Here is a 27,206-nt window from a genome sequence, read left to right as displayed (position 1 = left end):
GTGCCCTGTCCATTATTCCACGCAGCGTGGGCTCTAACAGGTGGACAAGAGGGACAGTGTCACTGATGCATGCACTGTCACTGCTCACCATCCTCGTGGCCTCCTCAAATGGTGACAGGACAGTGCATGCATTCCTGATCATAGCCCACTGGCGTGGGGAACAAAAACCAAGCTCCCCTGACCCTGTCCGGGTGCCATAGTCGCATAGGTACTCATTGATAGCCCTCTGCTGCGTGTGCAGCTGCTGCAGCATGGCCAACGTTGAGTTCCACCTGGTGGGCATGTCACAGATTAGGCGGTTCTTGGGCAGTTTAAATTCCTTTTGGAGGTCAGCCAGCCGAGCACTGGCATTATATGACCTGCGGAAATGCACACAGACATTCCTGGCCTGCCTCAGGACATCCTGTAAGCCCGGGTACCTGCCCAAGAACCGCTGCACCACCAAGTTAAGGACGTGAGCCTAACAGGGCACATGAGTCAGTTGTCTCTGTCCGAGGGTGGAGAGGAGGTTGGTGCCATTGTCACAAACCACCATACCTGGCTTAAGCTGGCGTGGCATCAACCACCTCTGAACCTGCCCCTGCAGAGCTGACAGAATCTCTGCCCCAGTGTGGCTCCTGTCCCCCAAGCACACCAGCTCAAGCACCGCATGGCATCTTTTTGCCTGCATGCTTGCGTAGCCCCTTGAGCGCCTATGGAGCACCGCTGGTTCCGAGGACAAATCAGCACAGGAAGAGGCCATGGAGGAAAAAGAAGAGGAGGGGGTGGAGGAGAGAGGTGTGGCAGAATCATCACTAGTAGAATTTTGGAGGCGTCGTGGCAGAACAACCTCCAACACTACTGCACCCTGTCCTGCATCCTTCCCAGCTGCCAGAAGAGTCACCCAGTGCGCGGTGAAAGATAGGTAACTTCCCTGTCCATGCCTGCTGGACCATGAGTCAGCAGTAATATGCACCTTACCGCTCAAAATAAGCTAATACTGCATCCTGTGAGCCACCACTAATAAATGGACCATACAGGTCTCAAAACCTATAACTCTATATTGAATTAGCTGCTAGCGTTACACATGTCACATAAACCATGCACAAGATCAATAAATATATATATAAATATGTTGCGCTATCCAAAATATAAGATCCAGCACAAAGTGCTAAACGTGCTACACAATATTAAATAAAGTGCTAAGTAACATTATATGTAATATTAAAGTGATAATGTGCTTGTACATGCAATACAATAATAAATAAAGTGCTAAATCTGCAATATATGCAATATTAAAGTGATACTGTGCATATATGTGAACCACTCTGTGATAACATGTAATATTAAATAACTACGTTGTATATTGCATAAAATCAAAAATCACAAAAGAAAATGATAATCCCAACATAATACAAACGAGAAATATATAACAATGAAATGTATTAAAAAATATATAGAGTGCTATAAATTAATGTGCCATAATTAGTGCAATAATAAGATTAGTCCATAAGTGCTACACTAATCCATGTGATTCAGTGAAATGCCAAAAAAGGTTGCTGTGTCCACACACAAGTGCTCCCCCCTAGGTGATATCTGCTCACCTTAGGGCGTGCGACCTTGCTGTTAGGCTTGGTCAAAAAACGCCTGTGAACCACTAAAGGGTTCTATGGCACATCCGGGATCCTGGGTTGATCATGTCACTGCGCTTCAAAGGAATGCGTCTTTTAACCTCGGTATACCAAATAGAGAGAGGGCTTCATGGTGTAGTATAAAATACTTTTATTGAACACAGTAAAATCCCATGCAGGGTACTTACATTTTCATGGCGCTTCAGGGCGCCACTCTAAACAGACACACTATAGTGTGATAAGCCGGCCGATATCGGGCAATTACCCCCTGAGGAAGATACGTAATACCCCTTGTATCGACACACGTTGGGAGCACTTGTGTGTGGACACAGCAACCTTTTTTGGCATTTCACTGAATCGCATGGATTGGTGGAGCACTTATGGACTAATTTTATTATTGCACTAATTATGGCACATTAATATATAGCACTCTATATATTTTTTAATACATTTCATTGTTATATATTTCTCGTTTGTATTATTTTGGGATTATCATTTTCTTTGCGATTTTTGATTTTATGCAATATACAGCGTAGTTATTTAATATTACATGTTATCACAGAGTGGTTCACATATATGCACAGTATCACTTTAATATTGCATATATTGCAGATTTAGCACTTTATTCATTATTGTATTGCATGTACAAGCACATCATCACTTTAATATTGCATATAATGTTACTTAGCACTTTATTTAATATTGTGTAGCACGTTTAGCACTTTGTGCTGGATCTTATATTTTGAATATTTATATATATTTATGCACCTTACCGCTGACCGCCCTGTACAGCGAGGCCAAGACATTGCCTTCCACATGCCGGTAGAAAGCCGGAAACGCCTTCCGTGAGAAAAAGTGGCGTTTGGGAACCTGCCACTGAGGAACCACACATTCCACAAACTCACGGAAGGGGGCAGAGTCTACCAACTGAAAAGGCAGCAGTTGAAGTGCTAGCAATTTAGCCAAGCTAGCATTTAACCGCTGGGCATGTGGATGGCTGGGAGTGAACTTCTTTTGGCGGTGCAGCAGCTGGGGCAGGGAAATTTGCCTGGTACAATCTGACGTCGGTGTACCGATAGCAGATTGCCCGCAAGTACTTGGCTGTGACACACCTAATTCTACACCTTCATTCCTCTCAGTGCAGGTTTTAGAGAGGATTGAAGGTATAGTGGGGTTGGAGATCCCAGCTGATGAGGAGCAAGGAGAGGTCCGCTTTGTTCTTTGGTGTGGGTCTTTTAGATAGGCTTGCCGATGAACTGCATGGCAGGTCGACATATGTCTGGTCAAGCATGTGGTGCCCAAGCGGGTGATGTTTTGGCCACACGAGATATGCTTGAGACATATGTTGCAAATAGCAGTGGTGGGATCTGATGAACTCGTCTCAAAAAAGGCCCACACCAAAGAACTTTTGGAATAACGCGCAGATACAGCAGCGCCCTGCACATGTGGAGCTCTGCAGTGTCATGCAGTCAGTGTGCTGCCCTTAAGCTGGCCCCTGGAGGGCATCCTTCCTCGTTGGAGATGTGCCTCCTCCTCCTCTCTCCTATCAGGCACCCACATGGAATCAGCGACCACATCATCCCCTCCCTCCTCATCACTGAAGCAAACCTGGTAGTATGCTGCAGCTGGGGGAACATGACTGCCAGATTGCTGTCCTTCTTGGGCACCCCCTCTCTCTAGGCTCATGTTACTGCCTTCCTCTAGCTGGGTACCATCATCGGAGCCTTCAAAACGCTGGGCATCCTCCTGGAGCATGTACCTGACACTGTGGTCAAACAGTTCGGGAGACTCCTCAGGAGGACATGGCGGGGGTAGGGAGGGAGTGACTAATGCCATTGAGCTGAGGGAAGAGGCCGCGTTGGCAGCTGCTTTGCCAGACAAAGTACCCTGAGCCTGGGTAAGAGAGGATGACGAGGATGAGGACGGCTTGGTCATCCACTCTACCAAGTCTTCGACATGTTGCGGCTCAACACGGCCAGCTGCTGAAAAAAAGGACAAGCGTGTCTCCACGACCTGCACTGTTGCCTCTAGACACAGAGCCTGCTTGCCCTCTTTTATTGGCTTGTGACTATCTGCCTCTCCTTGGTGGCCTTCAGACATACTAATGGCCTGCAGTGAGACGTAGCTGCACAAAGCTGGGATGTATATATATACTAATACTGCAGCTAGCAGAATCAACTGCCTACCTGTAGAATTATTAGTATGAGAACACCAGCAATTGTCTTCAGGTAGCTTTAGGTGCACACTGTGCAGAGGACACAGTACACTAACTGTAAATACTGCAGCTGCCTGCCTGTGGTATTAAAAGGATTAGAACAACAGCAATTGTCTTCGGGTAGCTTTAGATGCACACTGTGCAGAGGACACAGTACACTAACTGTAAATACTGCAGCTGCCTGCCTGTGGTACTAATAGGATCAGAAGAACACCAGCAATTTTCTTCAGGTAGCTTTAGGTGCAGACTGTGCAGAGGACACAATACACTAACTGTAAATACGTTAGCTGCCTGCCTGTGGTACTAATAGGATCAGAAGAACACCAGCAATTTTCTTCAGGTAGCTTTAGGTGCACACTGTGCAGAGGACACAATACACTAACTGTAAATACTGCAGCTGCCTGTCTGTGGTACTAATAGGATCAGAAGAACACCACCAATTTTCTTCAGGTAGCTTTAGGTGCACACTGTGCAGAGGACACAGTACACTATTTGTAAATACTGCAGCTGCCTGCCTGTGGTATCAATAGGATCAGAACAACAGCAATTGTCTTCAGGTAGCTTTAGGTGCACACTGTGCAGAGGACATAGTACACTAACAGTAAATACTGTAAATACTGTAAAAACACCTGCCTGCCTGTCAGTAGGAAGAGAATAACAGAAACGGATCTAGCTATACTGAATATATATATATATATATATATATATATATATATATATATATATATATATATATATATATATATATATATATATATATATATATATATATATATATATATATATACACACACATACACACACACACACATACACACACACACACAACACCTAGGATGTATATATATACACAATACACTGTAAGTGCAGCTAACTGACTCACCTGCCTACTCTATCTAACTTAAATCAAATGACACTGTCTCGCTGTCTCTCTCCCCGCCACAACACACTACACAAGGCCTTATATAGTGTGGGGCGTGTACTAAACCCCCTGAGCCATAATTGGCCAAAGCCACCCTGGCTTTGGCCAATTACGGCTCTCTGTACAGACGGCGCTGTGATTAACCAAGCATGCAGGTCATAGTGCATGCTTGGCCAATCATCAGCCAGCAATGCAATTATGGGCCGTGACGCGCCACTCGAATTTGGCATGCCAATAACATTCGCAATTTGACGAACGGTCGAACAGGCGATGTTCGAGTCGAACATGGGTTCGACTCGAACTCGAAGCTCATCACTACTTGGCACATGTCCTCAATTTGGTGGTGCAGCATTTCCTAAGTACGTACCCAGGCTTGCAAGATGTACTAAAACAGGCCAGAAGAGTCTGTACCCATTTCAAGCGATCATACACAGCCAGTGCTCGGTTGGCTGAAATTCAGCGGGAATTCCACCGGCTCGTAAACCGCCTGATTTGTGACATGCCCACCAGGTGGAACTCAAGTTTGGGAATGCTGCAGCGTCTATACATGTAGCAGAGGGCCATCAAAGAGTACCTGTGCCAGTACGGCACAATGACAGCCTCAGGCCGCCTCAGCTTTTTTCCCCACGCCAATGGCTGATCATTAAGGATGCATGCACAGTATTGTCACCATTTGAGGGGGCCACAAGGATGGTGAGCAGTGACAGTGCATGCATCAGTGACACAATCCCTGTTGTGTTCCTGCTGGAGCAGACTCTGCGTGGCATTATGGACAGGGCACTGGTGGCAGAGCAGCAGGAGGAAGAGGAGGACTTCCTTTCCTCTCAAGGCCCACTTTATCCAGACACCATCATTCCTATGTCACAGAACACACAGGAGGAGAGAGGGGAGGAGGATTCTGGCGCTTTAATAGGCTTTGAAGAAGAGGAACACATGCGTCAATCTGTAAGCGATGGCTTTCCAACACCAGGACCCTTGGGAGTAGTAAGTGGCTGGGAGGAGGGAGTTCCAGGTGCTGTCATCCTGAGTGACCCCGAGGAGTCTGCTTGTCATGCCTCGGCAAATTTGAGGCGCATGGGCAATCTCATGCTTGAAAGCTTGCAAAAGGACCCAAGAACATGTGGCATAAAGGAGAAGGATGATTACTGGTTGGCAACCCTCCTTGACCACCGTCATAAGGGAAAGGTCTCAGAACTCATCTTTTCCCCACAGAGAGTGCAGAAGATAAAATCTCTTGAGGACACGTTAAAGAGGATTTTATTGAACGTTTTTCCTGACTCCAGTAGATTACAGTGTGGTGGAAAGCGTCGTTTTGAGTCTTCTGTTGGTCAAAAGAGGAGCATTGGAGAAGGCTTCCGCCTAAGTGCGGCATTTCAGAATTTTTTAGTCCTCGTCGCCCAGGGCTGTCAGCTTCCACATCCCATCGGCAGTGTCTGTATCACATGGTGGACGATTACCTCGGGGCCAAGACAGAGGTCGAGAGCTTTCCAGCTGACGATCCACTGACTGTCATGAGAATATACCACTGGCCAGAACTTGACCAGTATGCTATTGAGTTGTTGGGCTGCCCTGCATCCAGCGTTCTTTCAGAACGGGCATTCAGTGCTGCAGGAGGTTTTGTTACTGATCATAGAACGCGTCTGTCCACAGACTCCGTGGACCGTTTGACTTTTATAAAAATGAATCAGTCCTGGATTACCAGCTAAAGGGCCCCCGATGCCGATGTCACTGAATAAGTCTTTTTGGGATGTGGAATCTCTGCAGGACTTTGAGGCTGCCTAGCTTTGAGGGTGTTCAATCATTTCATCTGGAGGAATGTTTTTGGTATAGGTTTCATGGGCACATTAAGGACCGAACCTCTTTCTGAGATTTTTTTTGCTAGAAAATTACCTATAACCCCCAAACAGTATACTTTTTTTTCTAACACCCTAGAGAATAAAATAGCGATCGTTGCAAAATTTTCTGTCACACAGTATTTGCGCAGTGGTCTTACAAGCACACTTTTTTTGGAAAAAATACACTTTTTTGAATTAAAAAATAGGACAACAGTAAAATTAGCCCAATTTTTTTTCATATTGTGAAAGATAATGTTACACCGAGTAAATTGATACCCAACATGTCACGCTTCAAAATTGCACCCGCTCGTGGAATAGCGAGAAACTTTTACCCTTAAAAATCTCTATAGGCGACGTTTAAAAATTTTTACAGGTTGCATGCTTTAATTTACAGAGGAGGTCTAGGACTAGAATTATTGCTCTCGCTCTACCGATCGTGGCGATACCTAAAATGTGTGGTTTAAACACCGTTTTCATATGTGTCCCTTTTATTCCTATTACAAGGAATGTAAACATCCCTTGTAATAGAAAAAAAGCATGACAGGACCTCTTAAATATGAGATTTGGTGTCAAAAAAACCTCAGATCTCATATTTACACTAAAATGCAATATAAAAAAAATTGTCATTTAAAAAAATGAAAAAAAAAATGTCCCTTTAAGAGCTATGGGCGGAAGTGACGTTTTGACGTCGCTTCTGCCCTGCAATGATATGGTAGATGGGTGGGGGCCATCTTCCCCTCACTCGTCTCCATGTCAGACCACAGGAATGATTCGATTACCTCCGCCGCTGCCGACATCTCCGGTAAGCGGCGGGGGACACCGGATTGCGGAGGGGGGCGATAACAGTGGTCCCGCGGCGAATCCACCGCAGAGACCACTTTTATCTTATATCGAACTGCTCACTGAAGAAGAGGATACCAGAGTTATGGCAGCCAGCTGCTGCCATAACAACAATATTCCTCTTCAAACAGCCGACGTATAATGACGGTGGGCGGTCCTGAAGTGGTTAGCACCCAAAGACCAATTTTTCAATTCTTGCTTTCATCAAGAGTACCTCTATAGGGTTACGGTGGGAAGGTGCCCCCAACACCCAAAGAGTAATTTTTCTGCAGCTGTGTGACAGGTGCATATCATTGCAATTTTTTACAGCAAGGCCAATTCTTGCTTTTCATCAAGAGTACCTCTATAGGGTTACGGTGGGAAGGCACCACTGACACCCAAAGACCAATTTTTACACACCCGTTACTTTTATCCAAAGTCAAAGTGACACCAGAATGTATCCAAAAAATCTCTAATCTTGTTCCCTGTGCACTACATTGTGACCTCATCCTACACACTGGCTCCCCGGGTGTTGCTGAGCAAAATAAAGGCAGCTTGCAGGGAAATTTTCATTTTTTTGGCTTTATAAATGCAATCATTTCTGCAGCAGATTCTAGACATGGTACAGATCTGCCACTTTACAAGTATACTAAGGGGACCCCCAGGCACTATATTGGAAGGAATTTTTCATTTTTATGCTTTCGCTTTAAAAATCAAAAAATCACTGCCCATTTAAAAATGACGTTTTTCACAAACTTTTTTCTTTTTTTTTTTTTTGACACATGTCCCCCAGGGCAGGACTCGGACCCCTTTAACCAATGTATGCCTAATTACTTGCATATAAGCCTTTAAAATGGGCACTTTTGATTTTTGAGGTTTGGGTCCCATTGACTTGAATGGGGTTCGTTATTCAGGTCCGAACTTTCACGGAAAGTTCTGGTGCAAACCGAACAGGGGTCTGTTCGACCCATCCCTACTAATAACTGACTTCTGTGAAAAGGGACATCTACACTGGTAATCTGGGCACTGACTATCAGTGCCCTGATTATCAGCACAGTCCCAACAGTGCCCACCAGTGCTGCCAATCAGTGCCCATCAATGCTTCCTCATCAGTTTCACCCATTAGTGCCACCTACTAGTGCAACCTACCAGTGCCGCCTATAGGTGCCTATCAGTGCACCCTCCAGTGCCCACCAGTGCTGCCTCATCAGTGCCGACTCGTTAGTGCCCATCAGTGCTGCTTGATCAGTGCAGCCTATCAGTGCCCATCAGTGCAGCCTCATCAGCGCACATCAGTGAAGGAGAAAAATTACCTGTTTGTGAAATTTTATGACTATGAAAAAGTTTTTTTTTTTTTTTTAATTTTTTAAAAATTTTTCATTCATTTAGCAAAGCTTAAAAAACCCAATGGTGATTAAATATCACTAAAAAAAAGCTCTATTTGTGTGAAAAAAAATGATACAAATTTTGATTGGGTTGTTTGTGTACAGTGTTGAATGGCTGCACAATTGTCATTCAAAGTGTGACAGCGCTGAAAGCTGAAACTTGGCCTGGGAAGGAAGGATGTAAAAGTGCCCAGTAGGCAAATGGTTAAGCCTGATACACATTTTTTTTTTTTTTTACTTCAATCCAGCGGGCTGAACAAAAAAAAACAGAAGCGCTTGGGATGAGCTGCTGTACTAACTATCCGATGTTAGTACATTGGTCTCCCTAGCTGAGCTATTGTGTTCTGACAGGGGGACGCCCCCCTGCCAAAAAACACTGGTCAGTGCACTGGTCAGGTGCCAATCGGCAGACCAAACAGCCGGTTTCTGTTGGACCAGTTTTCTATTAAACCAGCCCATGCCACCCGATATTTGGCCCCTGTGTTTACTGAAGTAAATGTTTAAACATTTATTAAAAAAAGACAATTGGCAACTAACATAAAATGCATTGAATAGTGCTTATTGAAAAGGTTCTCGAAAGGGATCCCAGTCTGGGAGGCCATCAAAAGAACTGCAACAATAGATACACTTACAGTGCCTTGAAAAAGTATTCATACCCCTTGAAATTTTCCACATTTTGTCATGTTTCAACCGAAATTCTAAATGTATTTTATTTGGATTTTATGTGATAGATCAACACAAAGTGGCACGTAATTGTGAAGAGGAAGGAAAATGATAAAAGGTCTTCAAAATCTTTTACAAATAAATATCTGAAAAGTGTGGTGTGGTGTGCATTTGTATTTAGCCCCCTTTACTCTGACACCCCTAACTAAAATCTAGTGGAACCAATTGCCTTCATAAGTCACCAAATTAGTAAATATCTCAGTATAAATGCAGCTGTTCTGTGAAGCCCTCAGCGGTTTTTTAGAAATCTTAGTGAACAAACAGCATCATGAAGGCCAAGGAACACACCAGACACCAGATAAAGTTGTGGAAAAGTTTAAAGCTGGGTTAGGTTATAAAAAAAACAATCCCAAGCTTTGAACATCTCACAGAGTACTGTTCAATCCATCAACCGAAAATGGAAAGAGTATGGCACAACTGCAAACCTATCAAGACATGGCTGTCCACCTAAACTGACAGTCCGGACAGGGAGAGCATTAATCAGAGAAGAAGCCAAGAGGCCCATGGTAACTCTGGAGGAGCTACAGAGATCCACAGCTCAGATGGGAAAATCTGTCCACAGGACAACTATTAATCGTGCTCTCCACGAATCTGGCCTTTATGGAAGAGTGGCAAGAAGAAAGCCATTGTTGAAAGAAAGCCATAAGAAGTCCCATTTACAGTTTGCGAGAAGCCATGTGGGCGACACAGCAAACGTGGAGAAGGGTCTGGGCAGATGAGACCAAAATTGAACTTTTTGGTCTAAAAGCAAAACGCTATGTGTATCGGAAAACTGACACTGCACATCACCCTGAACACGCCATTTCCACAGTGAAACATGGTGGTCGCAGGGCCCTCTTTAATATTGACTGGATCCTGGGCAAACATTTTCTTGGGCCCCCTCTTCCATACAATTTCGCTCTCTACCTGCTCTGAGACATACAATAAATAGCAGCTAGACTCAAATCAGGCAGCGATTGCGATTGGTCGCCAGAGGTTACAGTGTATCATTACCGCTCACTGACTGGCTGGTAGAGGTTACAGCACACATTATAACTCACTGTTTCTTTTCTAGAGGTTACAACACATGACTTCTGCTTGTTGATTGGTTGTTAGAGATTACTTTACATCAATACTGCTCACTGATTGATTGCTAGAGGTTACTGGACATCTATACCACTCACAAATTGGTTTCTAGAGATTACTGCACATTATTACTTCTCACTGATTGGTTCTTAGAGGTTACTGCATATCCTTACCACTCAATGATTGGTTGCAAAAGGTTAGTGCACAGCATTACTGCTCACTGATTGGTTGCTAAAAGTTACAGCACATCATCTCCTCACTGCCTGCACACCATGGACTGGGGAGGTGAGGGGACCCATTAATAGAGAGAAAACTCCTAGGAATCCTAGGACTCCTGGGATCAGTGGCAATGCTGGGGGAGGGGGAGTGTGATCAGTGGCAATGCTGGGGTGTTGATGGGATGAGTGACAGTGGTGGGGGGATGGGATTAGTTAGGAGGCAGTAAACTGTGGCAAATTCTGAATCATGTAGAGCAAAACTGGAAATCTTTGGCAAGTATATAGTGGGGGGTTCTACCAATATAATGGGGAATTTATAATGACCACCAATGTGAGGGGGGATTTGCACTGACCACCATGTAAAGAGGGATTTTACCCCACCCACCAATAGAAAAGGTGGATTTCTACACTGACACCAATGTAATAAGAGCATTTACACCAGCCATCAATGTAAGGGGGAATATACAATGACCTCCATGTAAGGGGGAATTTATACTGACAACCATTGTCAAGGAGATTTGTACTGACCACCAATGTAAGGTGACACGTCTACACCGACCACCAATGTTAGGGGGGATCTACACTGAGCACCAATGTAAAGGGGGCTTTACACTGACCACCAGTGTAAGGGCAATTCTGCACTTACCACCAATGTAAAGGGAAATGTACACTGATCACCAATGTTATGAAGAATTTACACTGACAACCAATGAAATGGGGGATTTTACATCAATAGCCAATAAGGGGGGATTTCTACTCTGGCCACCAATGTAAGGGGGACTTACAATCACCACCAATGTAAAGGGGGCTTCTACATGGACCACCAATATCAGGGAGGATTCGAAACAGACCACAAATGCAAGTTTGGAGTTTTTTAACGATTACTAATATAAAGCGGAGTTTCTACATTGGCCACCAATGTAATAGGGATTTACACTGACCACTAATGTAATAAGAGCATTCACAGTAACCACCAATATAAAGAGGGATTTACACTTGCCACTAGTGTGAATGAAAGGATTGTACACCAAGCCCCAATGTAACGAGAAGATTTACATTGAGACATTTAGCCTACGTTCACATTTGTGTGTGTCGGGAATACATGCAAAATCGCTTTCCTGACACCACAGAAACATGCTGCCCTTTAGCAGATACACAGCAGTGCCATTGGCTTACCTTTGCAGAACACGCTGATGGTAGGCTTAATGACTATAGTTGTAGGCAAGACTTTCAAGCATGCTCCTTTACCTCCCCAGTGGACAGCATTCAGCAGAAGTGATGACCTCAGGGGTACATGATATACATATGAATGCCGCCTCTATTTACATATCAATGCCACGGTCCCTGACTATTTAGGTTTTAATGCCGCCTCTATTAACATATCAATGCAGGTTATTTACATGTAAACACAGGGTCTACAGGTGAGTCATGTATATATGGCAATAGGGCAGAACTGGGCAGCAGCAACAGAACTTTGCATTGAGATTTTGGGACCAAGCACAGGACTAAAACTTCAAGGGGTAAGGGAATTGAAACTGGGATAGTTGGCAAGTATGAGGTAGTTGCTTTGGGCCCCACAACAATGATGTGGCCAAGGGCAGCTGCTCCTTTTTCCCTGCCTTAAAAACGGTCCTGGGTGGTAGCAGCATCATGTTGTAGGGATGGCTTTTCTTCAGCAGGGACTGAGAAACTGGTCAGAGTTGATGAGAAGATGGATGGAACCAAATACAAGACAATCTTAGAAGATAACCTGTTAGAGTCTGCAAAAGACTTGAGACTGGGGCAGAGGTTCACCTTCCAGCAGGACAACGACCCTAAACATACAGCCAGAGTTACAATGGAATCATAGGCGTGTGCAGGGGTGTGCCACCCTAATCACTCTGTGCTTTGCTGATTTACCCTAATGCCCATGCTTCCCCCCGTGTTGCAAGATGTTTTAGGATGGAGGGTGGGGGAAGGGGCTAATCAATATGTCGTTTACCAGCCCCTTCCTTTTTAAAATGAACACCTTCACTCACTGTGTTCATTCATAAATGAAGCATAGTTTACTGTATACTATGCTTCAGTTTGCGAATGAACAGGAAGCCGCTCAGCACAGAACACTTCCCATTCATTCACTGTTCAGTGCAACTGAGGCTGAAGAGAAAGGAGTGTGTGTTTTGAGCTTTGGGGTGCACACCCTAATGTAACTGGCTGCGCACACCTATGAATTGAATGGTTTAGATCAAAGCATATTCATGTGTTAGCATGGCCCAAGTCCAGACCTAAATCCAATTGAGAATCTGTGGCAAGACTTGAAAATTGATCAAAATCCCAAAACTATACCTCTCACACGTGTACAGATAGAGATAGCGGCGCTAATATAAATTGTGTAAAATAATGGGTCAGAGCAGGATAATGCCTAACGACCCTCTACTTATGCATAAAAATAATAATAATAGTGTCATGAAAAATATTAATTTTATCATGAAAAGAAATTTCCTTAACACCCAGTGAAAAGTGTCACTATATATAAAAAATTAAAAGAAATGAATAATCAAGTTCAACAGTTGTTTTTCAATCTTCTTGTGAAAAATCTTCTTCTACTCTTCCACCACACCACCGTGATAGTGTCACCACTCCCTCTGAAGAGCGCACTCACCAGATTGTATAGCCTCCCACTCTCGTGTTTGGCAAAACAGCAATTGAACCACACCTGGGTTGCATGTGATCAACCGTGACTCCAATCAAGCCAGCTCCATATGTGAAAAAAATGAATAAAGTGCTCCACATAGCGTGATACCATTTTGACAGATTTATTAAAATCACTTCAAACACACCTCAATGGTTACACTCACTTTTAAACTGAAACATAAAGGCCTTTAAAAAGAAATCCACAGCAAGCACAGCAAGCAACAGGATCAGTGATCCAACGGTGCACCGCGGTCACAGCGGACCTGAAGTGTAAACTGGTGTATCTCTCACCCAACCTTCTAAGGCCCAGCCGTCCGATCGGTGTAGTCCTCCTCAGACAGCGGCATCTAATGTCAGTGCGATGGAATGCCGTGTAACCATGCCCAAGACATGTTTCGTCGAATAGACTTTTTCAAATGGGATTGGCTACACGGATGGTTCATCAATCCTTATATACTATCTATGATTAGTCATGTGATCACCATCAGTCATGTGATCACCATCAGTCATGTGATCACCATCAGTCATGTGACCTCCTGCTCTGCACATGCTCACACTTCATGTCCCCCTGACCGTGAAGCACAGGTACAAAGACTGAATGCATTAATGGATCCCAAACATTTTTACGGTGTGTAGTTAGAATGCTGCGTCCAGCATTACCATACATGACATATGACATATCCTAACTTATAATCCACCACTAGTTACAGTGCTAATGTGGAAAAGTAACCAATAAAAATGAATATTAATAAATTAAAATGAACATTTCAACAGGAGATAATGAATTTGTCTGGTTTAAAATACAAGCTATATAAATTAGTCATGATACTATCATACAGCTGCATAGGACAAACAATGACTGAAACACAATCTAATCCTATTAATAAAAAATATGGATGACTGCAGACGAGTCTAAAAAAAAAAAAAAAGGAGAATAGAATGATATATCATCAGTGGTCAATGAATAAAACCACCTCAAACATGAAAACATCCCACCAAGTTTTAACTTGTTTACAATTAATGGCATCTAAGGCTGCAGGTGGTAAATAAATAGACAATGGTTTGTAGCAAGAGATATACAAATAAACCGCCCCTGAATCTCTCTTACTCCACTGCGCCAAAGAAAAGTGCAAAGCTATATAAAAGATGTGTAAAAGAATACAAAATATGTGTACATCCACAGTGTACAGTGAAAAAAAGCTGCCACTTAAATAAATACATAGACTGATCAAAATCCCAAAACTATACCTCTCACACGTGTACAGATAGAGATAGCGGCGCTAATATAAATTGTGTAAAATAATGGGTCAGAGCAGGATAATGCCTAACGACCCTCTACTTATGCATAAAAATGATAATAATAGTGTCATGAAAAATATTAATTTTATCATGAAAAGAAATTTCCTTAACACCCAGTGAAAAGTGTCACTATATATAAAAAATTAAAAGAAATGAATAATCAAGTTCAACAGTTGTTTTTCAATCTTCTTGTGAAAAATCTTCTTCTACTCTTCCACCACACCACCGTGATAGTGTCACCACTCCCTCTGAAGAGCGCACTCACCAGATTGTATAGCCTCTCACTCTCGTGTTTGGCAAAACAGCAATTGAACCACACCTGGGTTGCATGTGATGAACCGTGACTCCAATCAAGCCAGCTCCATATGTGAAAAAAATGAATAAAGTGCTCCACATAGCGTGATACCATTTTGACAGATTTATTAAAATCACTTCAAACACACCTCAATGGTTACACTCACTTTTAAACTGAAACATAAAGGCCTTTAAAAAGAAATCCACAGCAAGCACAGCAAGCAACAGGATCAGTGATCCAACGGTGCACCGCGGTCACAGCGGACCTGAAGTGTAAACTGGTGTATCTCTCACCCAACCTTCTAAGGCCCAGCCGTCCGATCGGTGTAGTCCTCCTCAGACAGCGGCATCTAATGTCAGTGCGATGGAATGCCGTGTAACCATGCCCAAGACATGTTTCGTCGAATAGACTTTTTCAAATGGGATTGGCTACACGGATGGTTCATCAATCCTTATATACTATCTATGATTAGTCATGTGATCACCATCAGTCATGTGATCACCATCAGTCATGTGATCACCATCAGTCATGTGACCTCCTGCTCTGCACATGCTCACACTTCATGTCCCCCTGACCGTGAAGCACAGGTACAAAGACTGAATGCATTAATGGATCCCGGCATTAAAACCTAAATAGTCAGGGACCGTGGCATTGATATGTAAATAGAGGCGGCATTCATATGTATATCATGTACCCCTGAGGTCATCACTTCTGCTGAATGCTGTCCACTGGGGAGGTAAAGGAGCATGCTTGAAAGTCTTGCCTACAACTATAGTCATTAAGCCTACCATCAGCGTGTTCTGCAAAGGTAAGCCAATGGCACTGCTGTGTATCTGCTAAAGGGCAGCATGTTTCTGTGGTGTCAGGAAAGCGATTTTGCATGTATTCCCGACACACACAAATGTGAACGTAGGCTAAATGTCTCAATGTAAATCTTCTCGTTACATTGGGGCTTGGTGTACAATCCTTTCATTCACACTAGTGGCCAGTGTAAATCCCTCTTTATATTGGTGGTTACTGTGAATGCTCTTATTACATTAGTGGTCAGTGTAAATCCCTATTACATTGGTGGCCAATGTAGAAACTCCGCTTTATATTAGTAATCGTTAAAAAACTCCAAACTTGCATTTGTGGTCTGTTTCGAATCCTCCCTGATATTGGTGGTCCATGTAGAAGCCCCCTTTACATTGGTGGTGATTGTAAGTCCCCCTTACATTGGTGGCCAGAGTAGAAATCCCCCCTTATTGGCTATTGATGTAAAATCCCCCATTTCATTGGTTGTCAGTGTAAATAATTGTATATCTCTTGCTACAAACCATTGTCTATTTATTTACCACCTGCAGCCTTAGATGCCATTAATTGTAAACAAGTTAAAACTTGGTGGGATGTTTTCATGTTTGAGGTGGTTTTATTCATTGACCACTGATGATATATCATTCTATTCTCCTTTTTTTTTAGACTCGTCTGCAGTCATCCATATTTTTTATTAATAGGATTAGATTGTGTTTCAGTCATTGTTTGTCCTATGCAGCTGTATGATAGTATCATGACTAATTTATATAGCTTGTATTTTAAACCAGACAAATTCATTATCTCCTGTTGAAATGTTCATTTTAATTTATTAATATTCATTTTTATTGGTTACTTTTCCACATTAGCACTGTAACTAGTGGTGGATTATAAGTTAGGATATGTCATATGTCATGTATGGTAATGCTGGACGCAGCATTCTAACTACACACCGTAAAAATGTTTGGGATCCATTAATGCATTCAGTCTTTGTACCTGTGCTTCACGGTCAGGGGGACATGAAGTGTGAGCATGTGCAGAGCAGGAGGTCACATGACTGATGGTGATCACATGACTGATGGTGATCACATGACTGATGGTGATCACATGACTGATGGTGATCACATGACTAATCATAGATAGTATATAAGGATTGATGAACCATCCGTGTAGCCAATCCCATTTGAAAAAGTCTATTCGACGAAACATGTCTTGGGCATGGTTACACGGCATTCCATCGCACTGACATTAGATGCCGCTGTCTGAGGAGGACTACACCGATCGGACGGCTGGGCCTTAGAAGGTTGGGTGAGAGATACACCAGTTTACACTTCAGGTCCGCTGTGACCGCGGTGCACCGTTGGATCACTGATCCTGTTGCTTGCTGTGCTTGCTGTGGATTTCTTTTTAAAGGCCTTTATGTTTCAGTTTAAAAGTGAGTGTAACCATTGAGGTGTGTTTGAAGTGATTTTAATAAATCTGTCAAAATGGTATCACGCTATGTGGAGCACTTTATTCATTTTTTTCACATATGGAGCTGGCTTGATTGGAGTCACGGTTCATCACATGCAACCCAGGTGTGGTTCAATTGCTGTTTTGCCAAACACGAGAGTGGGAGGCTATACAATCTGGTGAGTGCGCTCTTCAGAGGGAGTGGTGACACTATCACGGTGGTGTGGTGGAAGAGTAGAAGAAGATTTTTCACAAGAAGATTGAAAAACAACTGTTGAACTTGATTATTCATTTCTTTTAATTTTTTATATATAGTGACACTTTTCACTGGGTGTTAAGGAAATTTCTTTTCATGATAAAATTAATATTTTTCATGACACTATTATTATTATGCATAAGTAGAGGGTCGTTAGGCATTATCCTGCTCTGACCCATTATTTTACACAATTTATATTAGCGCCGCTATCTCTATCTGTACACGTGTGAGAGGTATAGTTTTGGGATTTTGATCAGTCAAAATATGATGTTTGCAAAGTCTTTGCATCTATGGAAGCTTGTGCACACATGGTAAAAGCCTGGCAGGCCACCCATTGCTTATGAGACACGTATGAGATTTTGGGGAAGGGCTGAGCTGCACTCTATGTGTTTTATGGACACAGAGAGCGGGGCTGGGAAGCGAACATGCATGAGTGCCCCTATAGCAAATAGCTTACTATGGGGGCACTCAGCAGAGGGAGGGGCCCAGAGAGCTGACAGAGTACCAGAGAAGAGAGGGATTGGGCTGCTCTATGCAAGACCTTTGCACAGAATAGGTAAGTATACAATGTTTATTTAACCCCTTCCTGCCCGTACTATAGCCGAATGATGGCTATAGTGCGGACCTACTTTTCCGGGAGGCCGTCATATGACATCCTCCCATGCTCGAGCGGCCTGCGTGCCCCCTGCAGGGCGTGCGCACCGCGCTCTGTGATCAGCGAGTCTATGAGACTCGGCTGATCACAGATCGGAGTAAGGGGTCGATCCCGATCCCTTACCACGTGATCAGCTATCAGCTAATGACAGCTTCTCATGTGATGTAAACAGAGCCGGTAATCGGCTATTTTTCTCCTCGTGCTGATAGCACGGGGAGAAAAAAAAAGCTGATCACCGGTGGCTGTCAGAGGGACATCTGTTCCGATGGCGGAGAGCTGCCGCCAAGTGATGTGTGCCCACCTGTGCCACCAGCCAGTGCCACCTACCAGTGCACAACAGTGCTGCCTACCAGTGCCCACAGTGACACCTATTAGTGCCCACAGTGCCACCTATCAATGCCACCAATCAGTGCCTCATCACCAGTGCTACTTATCAGTGTTACCTACCAGTGCCTATCAGTGCCACCTATCAGTGCCCATCAGTGCCCATCAGTGACACCTATCAGTGCCCTTCAGTGCCACCCATCAGTGCCATCTATCAGGGACCATCAGTGCTGCCTCATCAGTGCCCCCTTATCAGCGCCCATCAGTGCCGCCTTATCTGTGCCTATTGGTGCAGCCTATCAGTGCCCATCAGTGCAGCCTATCAGTGCCCATCAGTGCAGCCTCATCAGCGCATATCAATGAAGGAGAAAAATTACCTATTTGCAAAATTTTATAACAAACTATGAAAAATGTTTTTTTTTTCAAATTCTTTTTGTTTATTTAGCAAAAAATAAAAAGCCCAGTAGTGATTGAATACCACCAAAAGAAAGCTCCATTTTCGTGAAAAAAATTAAATTATAAAAATTGAATTTAGGGTTGGTAGTTGGGTTTTTTTGTTGTTTTTTTTTTTTGGTCCTAGAGCACTTTTATCTGTGTTCCATTTTTTGGGTCTTTTATTTATTTTTTTCATAGATGTTGGCAGTGAGTGTGAAGTTGGTAGTGACATTGCAAAACCAGCTCTTTGTACTTTAGCACCGCATACTATTGTTGTGCAGTTTAGTCCTCTAAAGCACTTGGAACACTATTCCTCCCACTGTCACCAACAATGGGGCTATCATTTCTGCACTGACACCAACAATGGGGCACTATTGCTCCCATTGAGCTCAATGATAGGCAGGCCTGGACTGGGACAATTAATAGGCCCAGGCATTTTAGATTGAGCAGCCCATACCAGACAAGAGCTGACAACTCCTGGGGCCCCAGGGCAATAGGAGATCATGGGGCCCCCTGTGTCCCCGCCCACACTCAAGCCACAGATACACAAACTCCACCTACATATTGCAGGTAAGCTGTATAGAGCGGACATTTAAATATTAACTGCAGCATAGCCTGCTGGAAGTTTCCGGCTTTTTTCCATAGAAGCTGTTGGGCACTTCCAGGTTTAACCACTTGACCTCTGAAAGACTTACCCCCATTCAAGACCAGGCCATTTTTTTTTCGATATGGCACTGCATTATTTTAACTGACAATTGCGCGGTAATGTAACGTTGTACCCAAATAAAGTTGATGTTTTTTTTTTCCCACAAATAGAGCTTTCTTTTGGAGGTATTTGATCACCTCTACGGTTTTTATTTTTTTGGGGCTATAAACAAAGACCGACAATTTTGAAAAAAAAAAAATATATATTTTTTACTTTCTGCTATAAAACATATGTAAAAAATCAAAACTGTGTATTCTGCTACATGTTTTTGGTAAAAAAAAAATTCCAATAAGTGTATATTGATCAGTTTTCTTAAAAGTTATAGTGTCAACAAACTATGGGATATATACTGGACTTTTTATTTTTACTAGTAATGATGGCGATCAGCAACTGTGATATTGCGGCAGACATCTGGACACTAGCTGACACTTTGTGGGAACCAGTGACACTAATACAGTGATCGGTGCTAAAAATATGCACTGTCACTGTACTAATGACACTGGCTGGGAAGAGGTTAAACACCAGGGGTATTCAAAGGGTTAAATGTGTGTCCAGCCAGTGTTTGTGTGTACTGTGATTGGTGCTTTTACTAAGGGAAGTCATAAATTTTATTCCCTGCTTTGCAGGTAAAGAAAATCTATTACTTCCCTGCTGACAGGACAGAGCTCTGCCTTGTTTACACAGGCAGAGGGTCTGTCCTGTGTAAATTCATGATGATCGGCGGGTGCACCTGCACCCAGTGATTGACATCTGCTGTGTTTAGTCAGCATGGCCAGGTCGCCGGTGGTGTGCACTCCCTACCCGGAAGTGTCAGATCATGTAGTAGGTACTAGGTACGTGATCTAAGGCAGCAGAGCCAACTTGCTGCCGTATATCAATGTCTAGGAGGGAGCGAGAGATGAGGAGATGGGAAAGTCGGAGAGAGATGGAGGAGGGCGAGACAGGGAGGGGGAAAGAGGGAGGTAAGAGAGAGAGAGGGAGGGAGAAGGAGGGGGGTGAGAGAGAGGGGGTGCGAGAGAAGGGGATTTAGGTAGCGGGAGGGAGAGAGAGGGGAGAGGGGGAGGGGGGTGTAGGAAGAGGGGGTAGTGAGGGAGGTGAGAGAGGGGGAGGGAGAAGGAGAAGGGTGTAGAAAGAGGGGGGAGAGAGTGAGGGGGAGGAGAAGAGGGGGGTGGAGAAAGAGGGAGGTAGTGAGAGAGTGGGGAGAGGGGGAAGGGGAGGGAGAAGGAGAGGGGGGTGTAGGGTGTAGGAAGAGGGGGGTAGTGAGAGAGTGGGGAAAAGGGGGAGGGAGAAGGAGAGAGGTGTGGGAAGAGGAGGGGTAGTGAGAGAGGGGTCAGGGGGGTGTAGGAAGTGGGGAGGAATGAGAGAGGGGTAGGGGGAGGGAGAAGGCGGGGGGGTAGTTAAAGAGGGGAGGTAGGGAGAGGGAGATTGAGAGAAAGAGGGTGGGTTGATCAGTATGTCTGCTATGTCCCACCATTATACTGTATGAAGTACAGTACATACCCCACCTACATACACAGGTTTCCTCACAGTGGTCTCACCCCTGTCCATGTAGAAGGCAGGCTGTCACACTCCGGTTCTTAGCTGCTCGCCAGTCCCTCCTCCCACCGTCACAGCCAATAACACTTACCCAGTCCAGGAAGTGTAGTCCTCCTCCTCCCCAGGCTCTCTCGGTCACTCTCTCTCTTCTCAGGACCAGGAGCCTGTGGACACCATCCATCCTGCGGCTGAATCTATCCTGCCCAGTCCACCCAGGAGCCTCTCATAGGTCCCCCTACTGGCCCGGCCCTCGGGCACTCAGCCTGAATGGTCAGTCTGTCCCAGCTATCACCGAGCAACCACGACTGCCACTGAATTGCGCTCGCTCGACATTGCCTCGCCCCCCAGCAGTTGGAAGAAGATGACAGAAGGGAGAGGAGTGGAGGCATGGGATCAAATTTCGAACATGCGGCCCACCAGGCAAATCCCCGGTATGTCCTATGGCCTATGGTCAGTCCGGACCTGTTGATAGGGCACTGATCCTCTCACTGACATCAATGTTGGGGCACTATTACTCCCATTGACACCAATGAGGGGGCTCCATTCCTTCCACGGATACCAATGATGGGAACACTATTGATCTTTTATTGAAAAGAATCAAGCAACTAATTTTATACAAAAGTAAAAAACAAAACCATAGTACAAAATGTCAACAAAAATCCAAGGAATACACATCCATGTTCAGAATATATACAATATATACATAATCCATTACCAACATATTTTTAGAAAACTATTTACATAAAGCAGCAGAGAGGGCCTAAGAGGCACAACCCATCACCTATGTACGCAGCCATTTATCAAAATTAATCATAAATGATAAAATCTAGGGTGATAAGAGACAGACAGCCACACCCGGGAAAGAGACTCCTGGCAGTCAGGGAGGCTTGAAACCCCTCCACGCCTTCAACCAAGCTCCCTGACCCCTCTTGTCTCTCTCAAGCACCCGAATCTTCTCCACCTCATGCAAAATGTCATACACCACCACCTGAACAGGAAGGATTTTATGCCGAATGCTGACCTGACACTGTGCGTTCCAGGTGAAATAACGGACTACTAGGCTAACTAAAAAAAGTGTATCCAAACAAAAAACCCCACCAGTATTGAATGCTCCATACACCCACTCAGCATAACCCAGCCTGGAGAGGAAAGGAACACAGAGGGCCCGCCCCACCTGTTTGTACACCTCTATGTTAAAAGGGCAACGAAGCAGAAAATGGTCCATAGTCTCCTCCTCACCTGCACACTCTTCCCGAGGACAGCTACGATCCACCACACTGTGGAATTTCAAATTGCCCCTAACATAGAGCCTCTCATGGAAGCACAACCAGGCCAGATCCCTAAATTTAGGGGGTACTCTGTCCAAATTAATCAGTCTTAACCCTGCCCTCAAAACTGGGCCTGGGCAATCCCTTAAGGCCAGTGGATCATGAAAGACTTCGCTCAAGACTCGACTCATAAAGACTTTCCTTGGAACCGATCTGAGATCTTCAGCCGACAATCGCCACTGCCACAGTAACTTCAGGCATGGAGCGACATAGGCTGGTAGCTGACCACGATGACCCCTGAGATTCTTCACTTGGCCACCTTCTTCCCAAAGTCGTAGAAAAGGCCTAAACCAAGATCTAAATATGCCTACCCATCCAGGAGGTTCCACTGCAAGCATATTACCAATGTTAAACTTTTAAACTTGAGAAAAAGCAGTGAAAAGAAAAGAACTTGGTTGACCATACGTAAGCCACCCTCCCTCCTGGATAGATAGGTGACATTCCTCTTAATGGGGTTCAGTCTGTTCCCCCACAACATCTGGAAGAACACACTACTGACCCTAGCATAGATAGACACTGGCAAGATGCAGACAAAGCTGACATACAAGAAGATCGGAATCAGGTAAGTCTTAATCAGATCAACCCTTTCCCTCAGAGATAACTTCCATCTCTTCCAGCTGATCACCTTAGTATTGGCAATTTCCAGTCTGCCTTCCCAGTTTTTGAGGCCATAATCGCCGGGTCCAAATTCAATGTCTAGAATCTTAATTCTTTCCTGGGGCACTAGAAAGATGTCCGGGAGATCAAACCCCTCACCTTCCTTTCCCAACCAGAAAACTTCACTCTTTTCCTGATTGATCTTGGAGCCTGATGCTTCAGAATACCATGATGTCAGAGAGACCACATCCTCTGCTTCATCCGCCCCAGTGACAATCACTGACACATCGTCCGCATAGGCAAAAACCCTCAAAGGCAGCTCACCCGGGAGCCCGACTGGCACCCCACACAACATGCTGTTCTCTAGCCTCCTGATGAAGGGGTCGATTGCAAATACATAGAGCAGGGGACAACCCTGGCGCACCCGGAGCCAACCTCAAAGAACTGTCCAACCCAAGCATTAACAAGAGGAAAGCATTCTGCCCCCTTATACAAGACTTTTAACCAATCGACAAAATCACCCGGCAGACCGTACTTACTAAGGAGCAACCACAGGTACTCATGGTTAACATGATAAAAAGCTTTTGCCTGATCCAATGTCAGCAAATACTTTCCCCAGCCTGCAGCCCTGCACCGCTCCAAGGCCTCCCGGACAGCTAAAACCGCTGTGAAGGTGCATCTACCCTGGACCGAACAGTGCTGAGGGCGAGAAAGCAAAAACTCTGCTACTGACGATAGGCGCCAGGAAATTATCTTTGCCAGTATCTTTCTATCGACATTAAGAAGGCTGATGGGGAGCCAATTCTCAGTCATCGAAGGATCTTTACCTTTTGAAAGAAGAATCACAGCCGAGTGCCTAATGGAAGGAGAAAGCACCCCCTCAGCAAGGCAACTGTTAAAAACCTCTACCAAATGTGGGGCAAGAATAGACTTAAAGGCTTTGTAAAACTCAGCCGTCAAGCCATCCGGTCCAGGTGACTTTTTTGATGGCAAGCTGTTCAATTGCCCTCATCACCTCTTCAACTCATCTGTCAAATTCATCAATGGGACATCTTCATCATTTAGACCTGGAGTAGAGTCCAAAAAGCTTTCCATCTTGTCACGGTCAAGCTCTTTCCTCCCAAGAAGGTCAGCATAAAAGGACCTCACGACCTCCAGAATTCCTGACCTGGACTTTGTCAAGGAACCTGTACTGTCCTTAAGGCCAACAACCGTTTTAACAGCTACACCTTGTTTGCAGTTCTGGTAAGGGTCAGGCGAGTGGTACTTCCCATAGTCCCTCTCCAGAACTAAATAGGCATGCCAGTCATATTGACACTTCCTGAGAAGGAGTTTCATTTCGGAGATTGTCCCAGGATCTCCTCCTCTCGAGACAAGAATATCCAGCTTCCCCTGTAAACGTTGGTAGGTCATGTATTTATTAAACTGCTTTCTATTGGCTAGGCCCCTGAAGAATCCAGCGATCCTCTTTTTGGTCAGCTCCCACCACTCAGCCTTGCTGCTACAAAAGTCCAGGATGGTCAGCTGTGCCTGAAAGAATTCCTCAAAGGATTGTCTAACATGTTCTTCCTTGAGTAGAGTTGAATTCAATCTCCAGATGCCCTTACCCCTCTGAGGGGCGTCTGAAGCATTCAGGACCACAGATAGCATACAGTGATCAGAGAACTCTACTGCCTGCACCACTGGGGGCGAGCAAGCAGAGATCTCTTTAAAAAAAAAAACTATCTATCCTACTCTGACTACTACCTCGATGAAAGGTGAACCCGGTGTCATCCGGGAGGTGCTTAATGTGCACATCCACAAGACCAGCATCTCTAACCATACTATTTAAAAAAACGCTATCATATCCCAGACTGTCCTTGAAGTCCTTCCTGTCCTTGGGCCTAGTTACTGTATTAAAGTCACCTCCAAAGACCACTTGCCGGGATGTAAAAAGAAATGGCTTGATCCTTGTAAAAAGGCATTTCCTGTCCCACTTTGTGTGTGGCCCATAAACATTAATTAGGCCCTCCCACAAGGACGTCTAAGACCATACATCTCCCAATTTCCACCTCAATAACCCGCCGGACAGTTACCATGCCGGTTTTAAACAACACCGCCACACCGCCGTAAGGCTCGGCCGCAAAAGACCAGTAAGATGGACCATACCTCCACTCTCTCTTGGCCATATGAATATCTGCCAAGGAGGTAAGCCTAGTCTCTTGCAAAAATAAAATTTCAGCATCTAATTGGCTGAACAAAAAGAAGGCCATAGAACGAGCTCTTACTGACTTAATGCTGGCGACATTTATTGTCACCACTTTTAACGGAGGGGGAACTGCCATTTGGGTTATTGGGTGGATTGTTTCTTAGCTCCCCTCTGCTGCTCATCGCCAGAAGCCTCTCTCTTTCTTAAGGCCGCCTCAAACTCCATTTCGGAATCAGAACTTCGCTCCGAAGAAGCTCCAGATGAGGAAATATCCCACTTAGAGGACCTATGACAGTTGGAGACAGGCACTGGAGCCTGTTCTGTCCTCACCGCCTGCTTCTTCCACTTCCCAACCTTCCTTCTTTCCTCCAGGTACTGCAGGTCAGCTTCAGAGATGCCCTCATCTCTTGCTTTTTTCTTTGAAGTCTTTCTGTTCTTTACAGAGGAAGAAGCAACCTTTTTAGTACACACTACCACTTCTGGTGGGGGGGTGCTCCCTTTGAGTCAGACTTAGGAGGGGTAGACTCCTGGGGGGTAACTGACTCGGGGGGCACAGACTTGGAAGGTTCTGACACAAGAGGAGAGGGTACAGTAGGCTGGGGGGGGGACACAGAGACAGATACAGAAGGAATACTTACAGACACAGAAGGGTGGCCACAGGAACTGGGGAGGGATCCTGAACAGGACCAGGGGAAACGGTCACCGCGGAGGAGGATGGTACACCAGGGGCCTCACCCTCCATCCTGTCCAGCCTTGACAAGTCATCAATTACCTCCTTCTCCATATTGTGCCAGGCTTCAGGACATCTGCTGTAGGGGTGGCCAAGGCACAGGCACAGGTTGCACCTGATCATTTCGGTGCAGTCCTTAGACACATGGCCCTGACCCCGACACACTGAACACATCAAGGCTGAACAGGAGGAGCTCAAATGCCCCTTTTCTCCACAATGGTGACACAGCTTTGGCTGACCGGGTTAAAAAAAAGTCATCATATCCCTCCCTATGAAAGCTGAGGAGGGCAGGTGACGGACAACATTCCCATCCCTGGCCAGCCTGACTGTTACTGACCATACCCCAGTCCAGATGTTACGCTCATCAAGGATTTTATTGGGCTTGGTCAAAACCTCCCCATAGTTCCTTAACCAAACCTCTAGATCCCGAACAGGGACGCTCTCATTAGTGAGGATAATTGTGATTTTTTTTTTTACTGTTGACCTCTGAGAAACCGCAACTGGGGCCAGACCTTCCCATTCAGGTCTTGACCTGCACCGAGCTTCATATCGCTCCCAGAACAGGTCAGGACCCTCTGGCCTGGTGAAGCTAAACATATAATCCCGTGTCCCAGCTACATGTATAAAGGCATACAGGTCATTTGCCCCAAAACCCATCTCCAAAATCAAATCCACCACTGCATGCCGTGCTGGAGGGATTGCACCACCTTCCCATTTCAAAATAACTACATTACGTCTGGGACCCCCAGCAGAAATCAGAGACCCAAGACCAGATCCTGGGGTGCTCAAAGTGGTAGCCTGTGGGGGAAAACCCTGCTTGGGAGCGGAGCTACCAGGAGCAGAGCGTACCACCTGAGCAAACGTAGGCTTATCAAGGTCAAGGCCCCACACTGAAGTCACATTATTCTGTACATTATTATTATTATCATTATCAACTGTTTGAACTGAATCGGTAGCAGGACGATTGTCCATCACACTGGTACTGGGGTGATTCTTATCAGTCACAGAAATATTCAATTTCCCATCAGGAATGGTCACAGTTACTGCTGCAATACCAGCTGTCTCCTGATGCTGCGCTGTAGAGTCCTTAGCAGCAGTGGGGCAAAAAGTTTTGGACTCAGCTAAAGAAGGGTTAATGGGCTTTGCTGACA

This window comes from Aquarana catesbeiana, linkage group LG10, assembly GCF_042186555.1.
Source record: "Aquarana catesbeiana isolate 2022-GZ linkage group LG10, ASM4218655v1, whole genome shotgun sequence".
NCBI classification, from domain to species: domain Eukaryota; kingdom Metazoa; phylum Chordata; class Amphibia; order Anura; family Ranidae; genus Aquarana; species Aquarana catesbeiana.
This window is presented reverse-complemented; position numbering follows the sequence as displayed.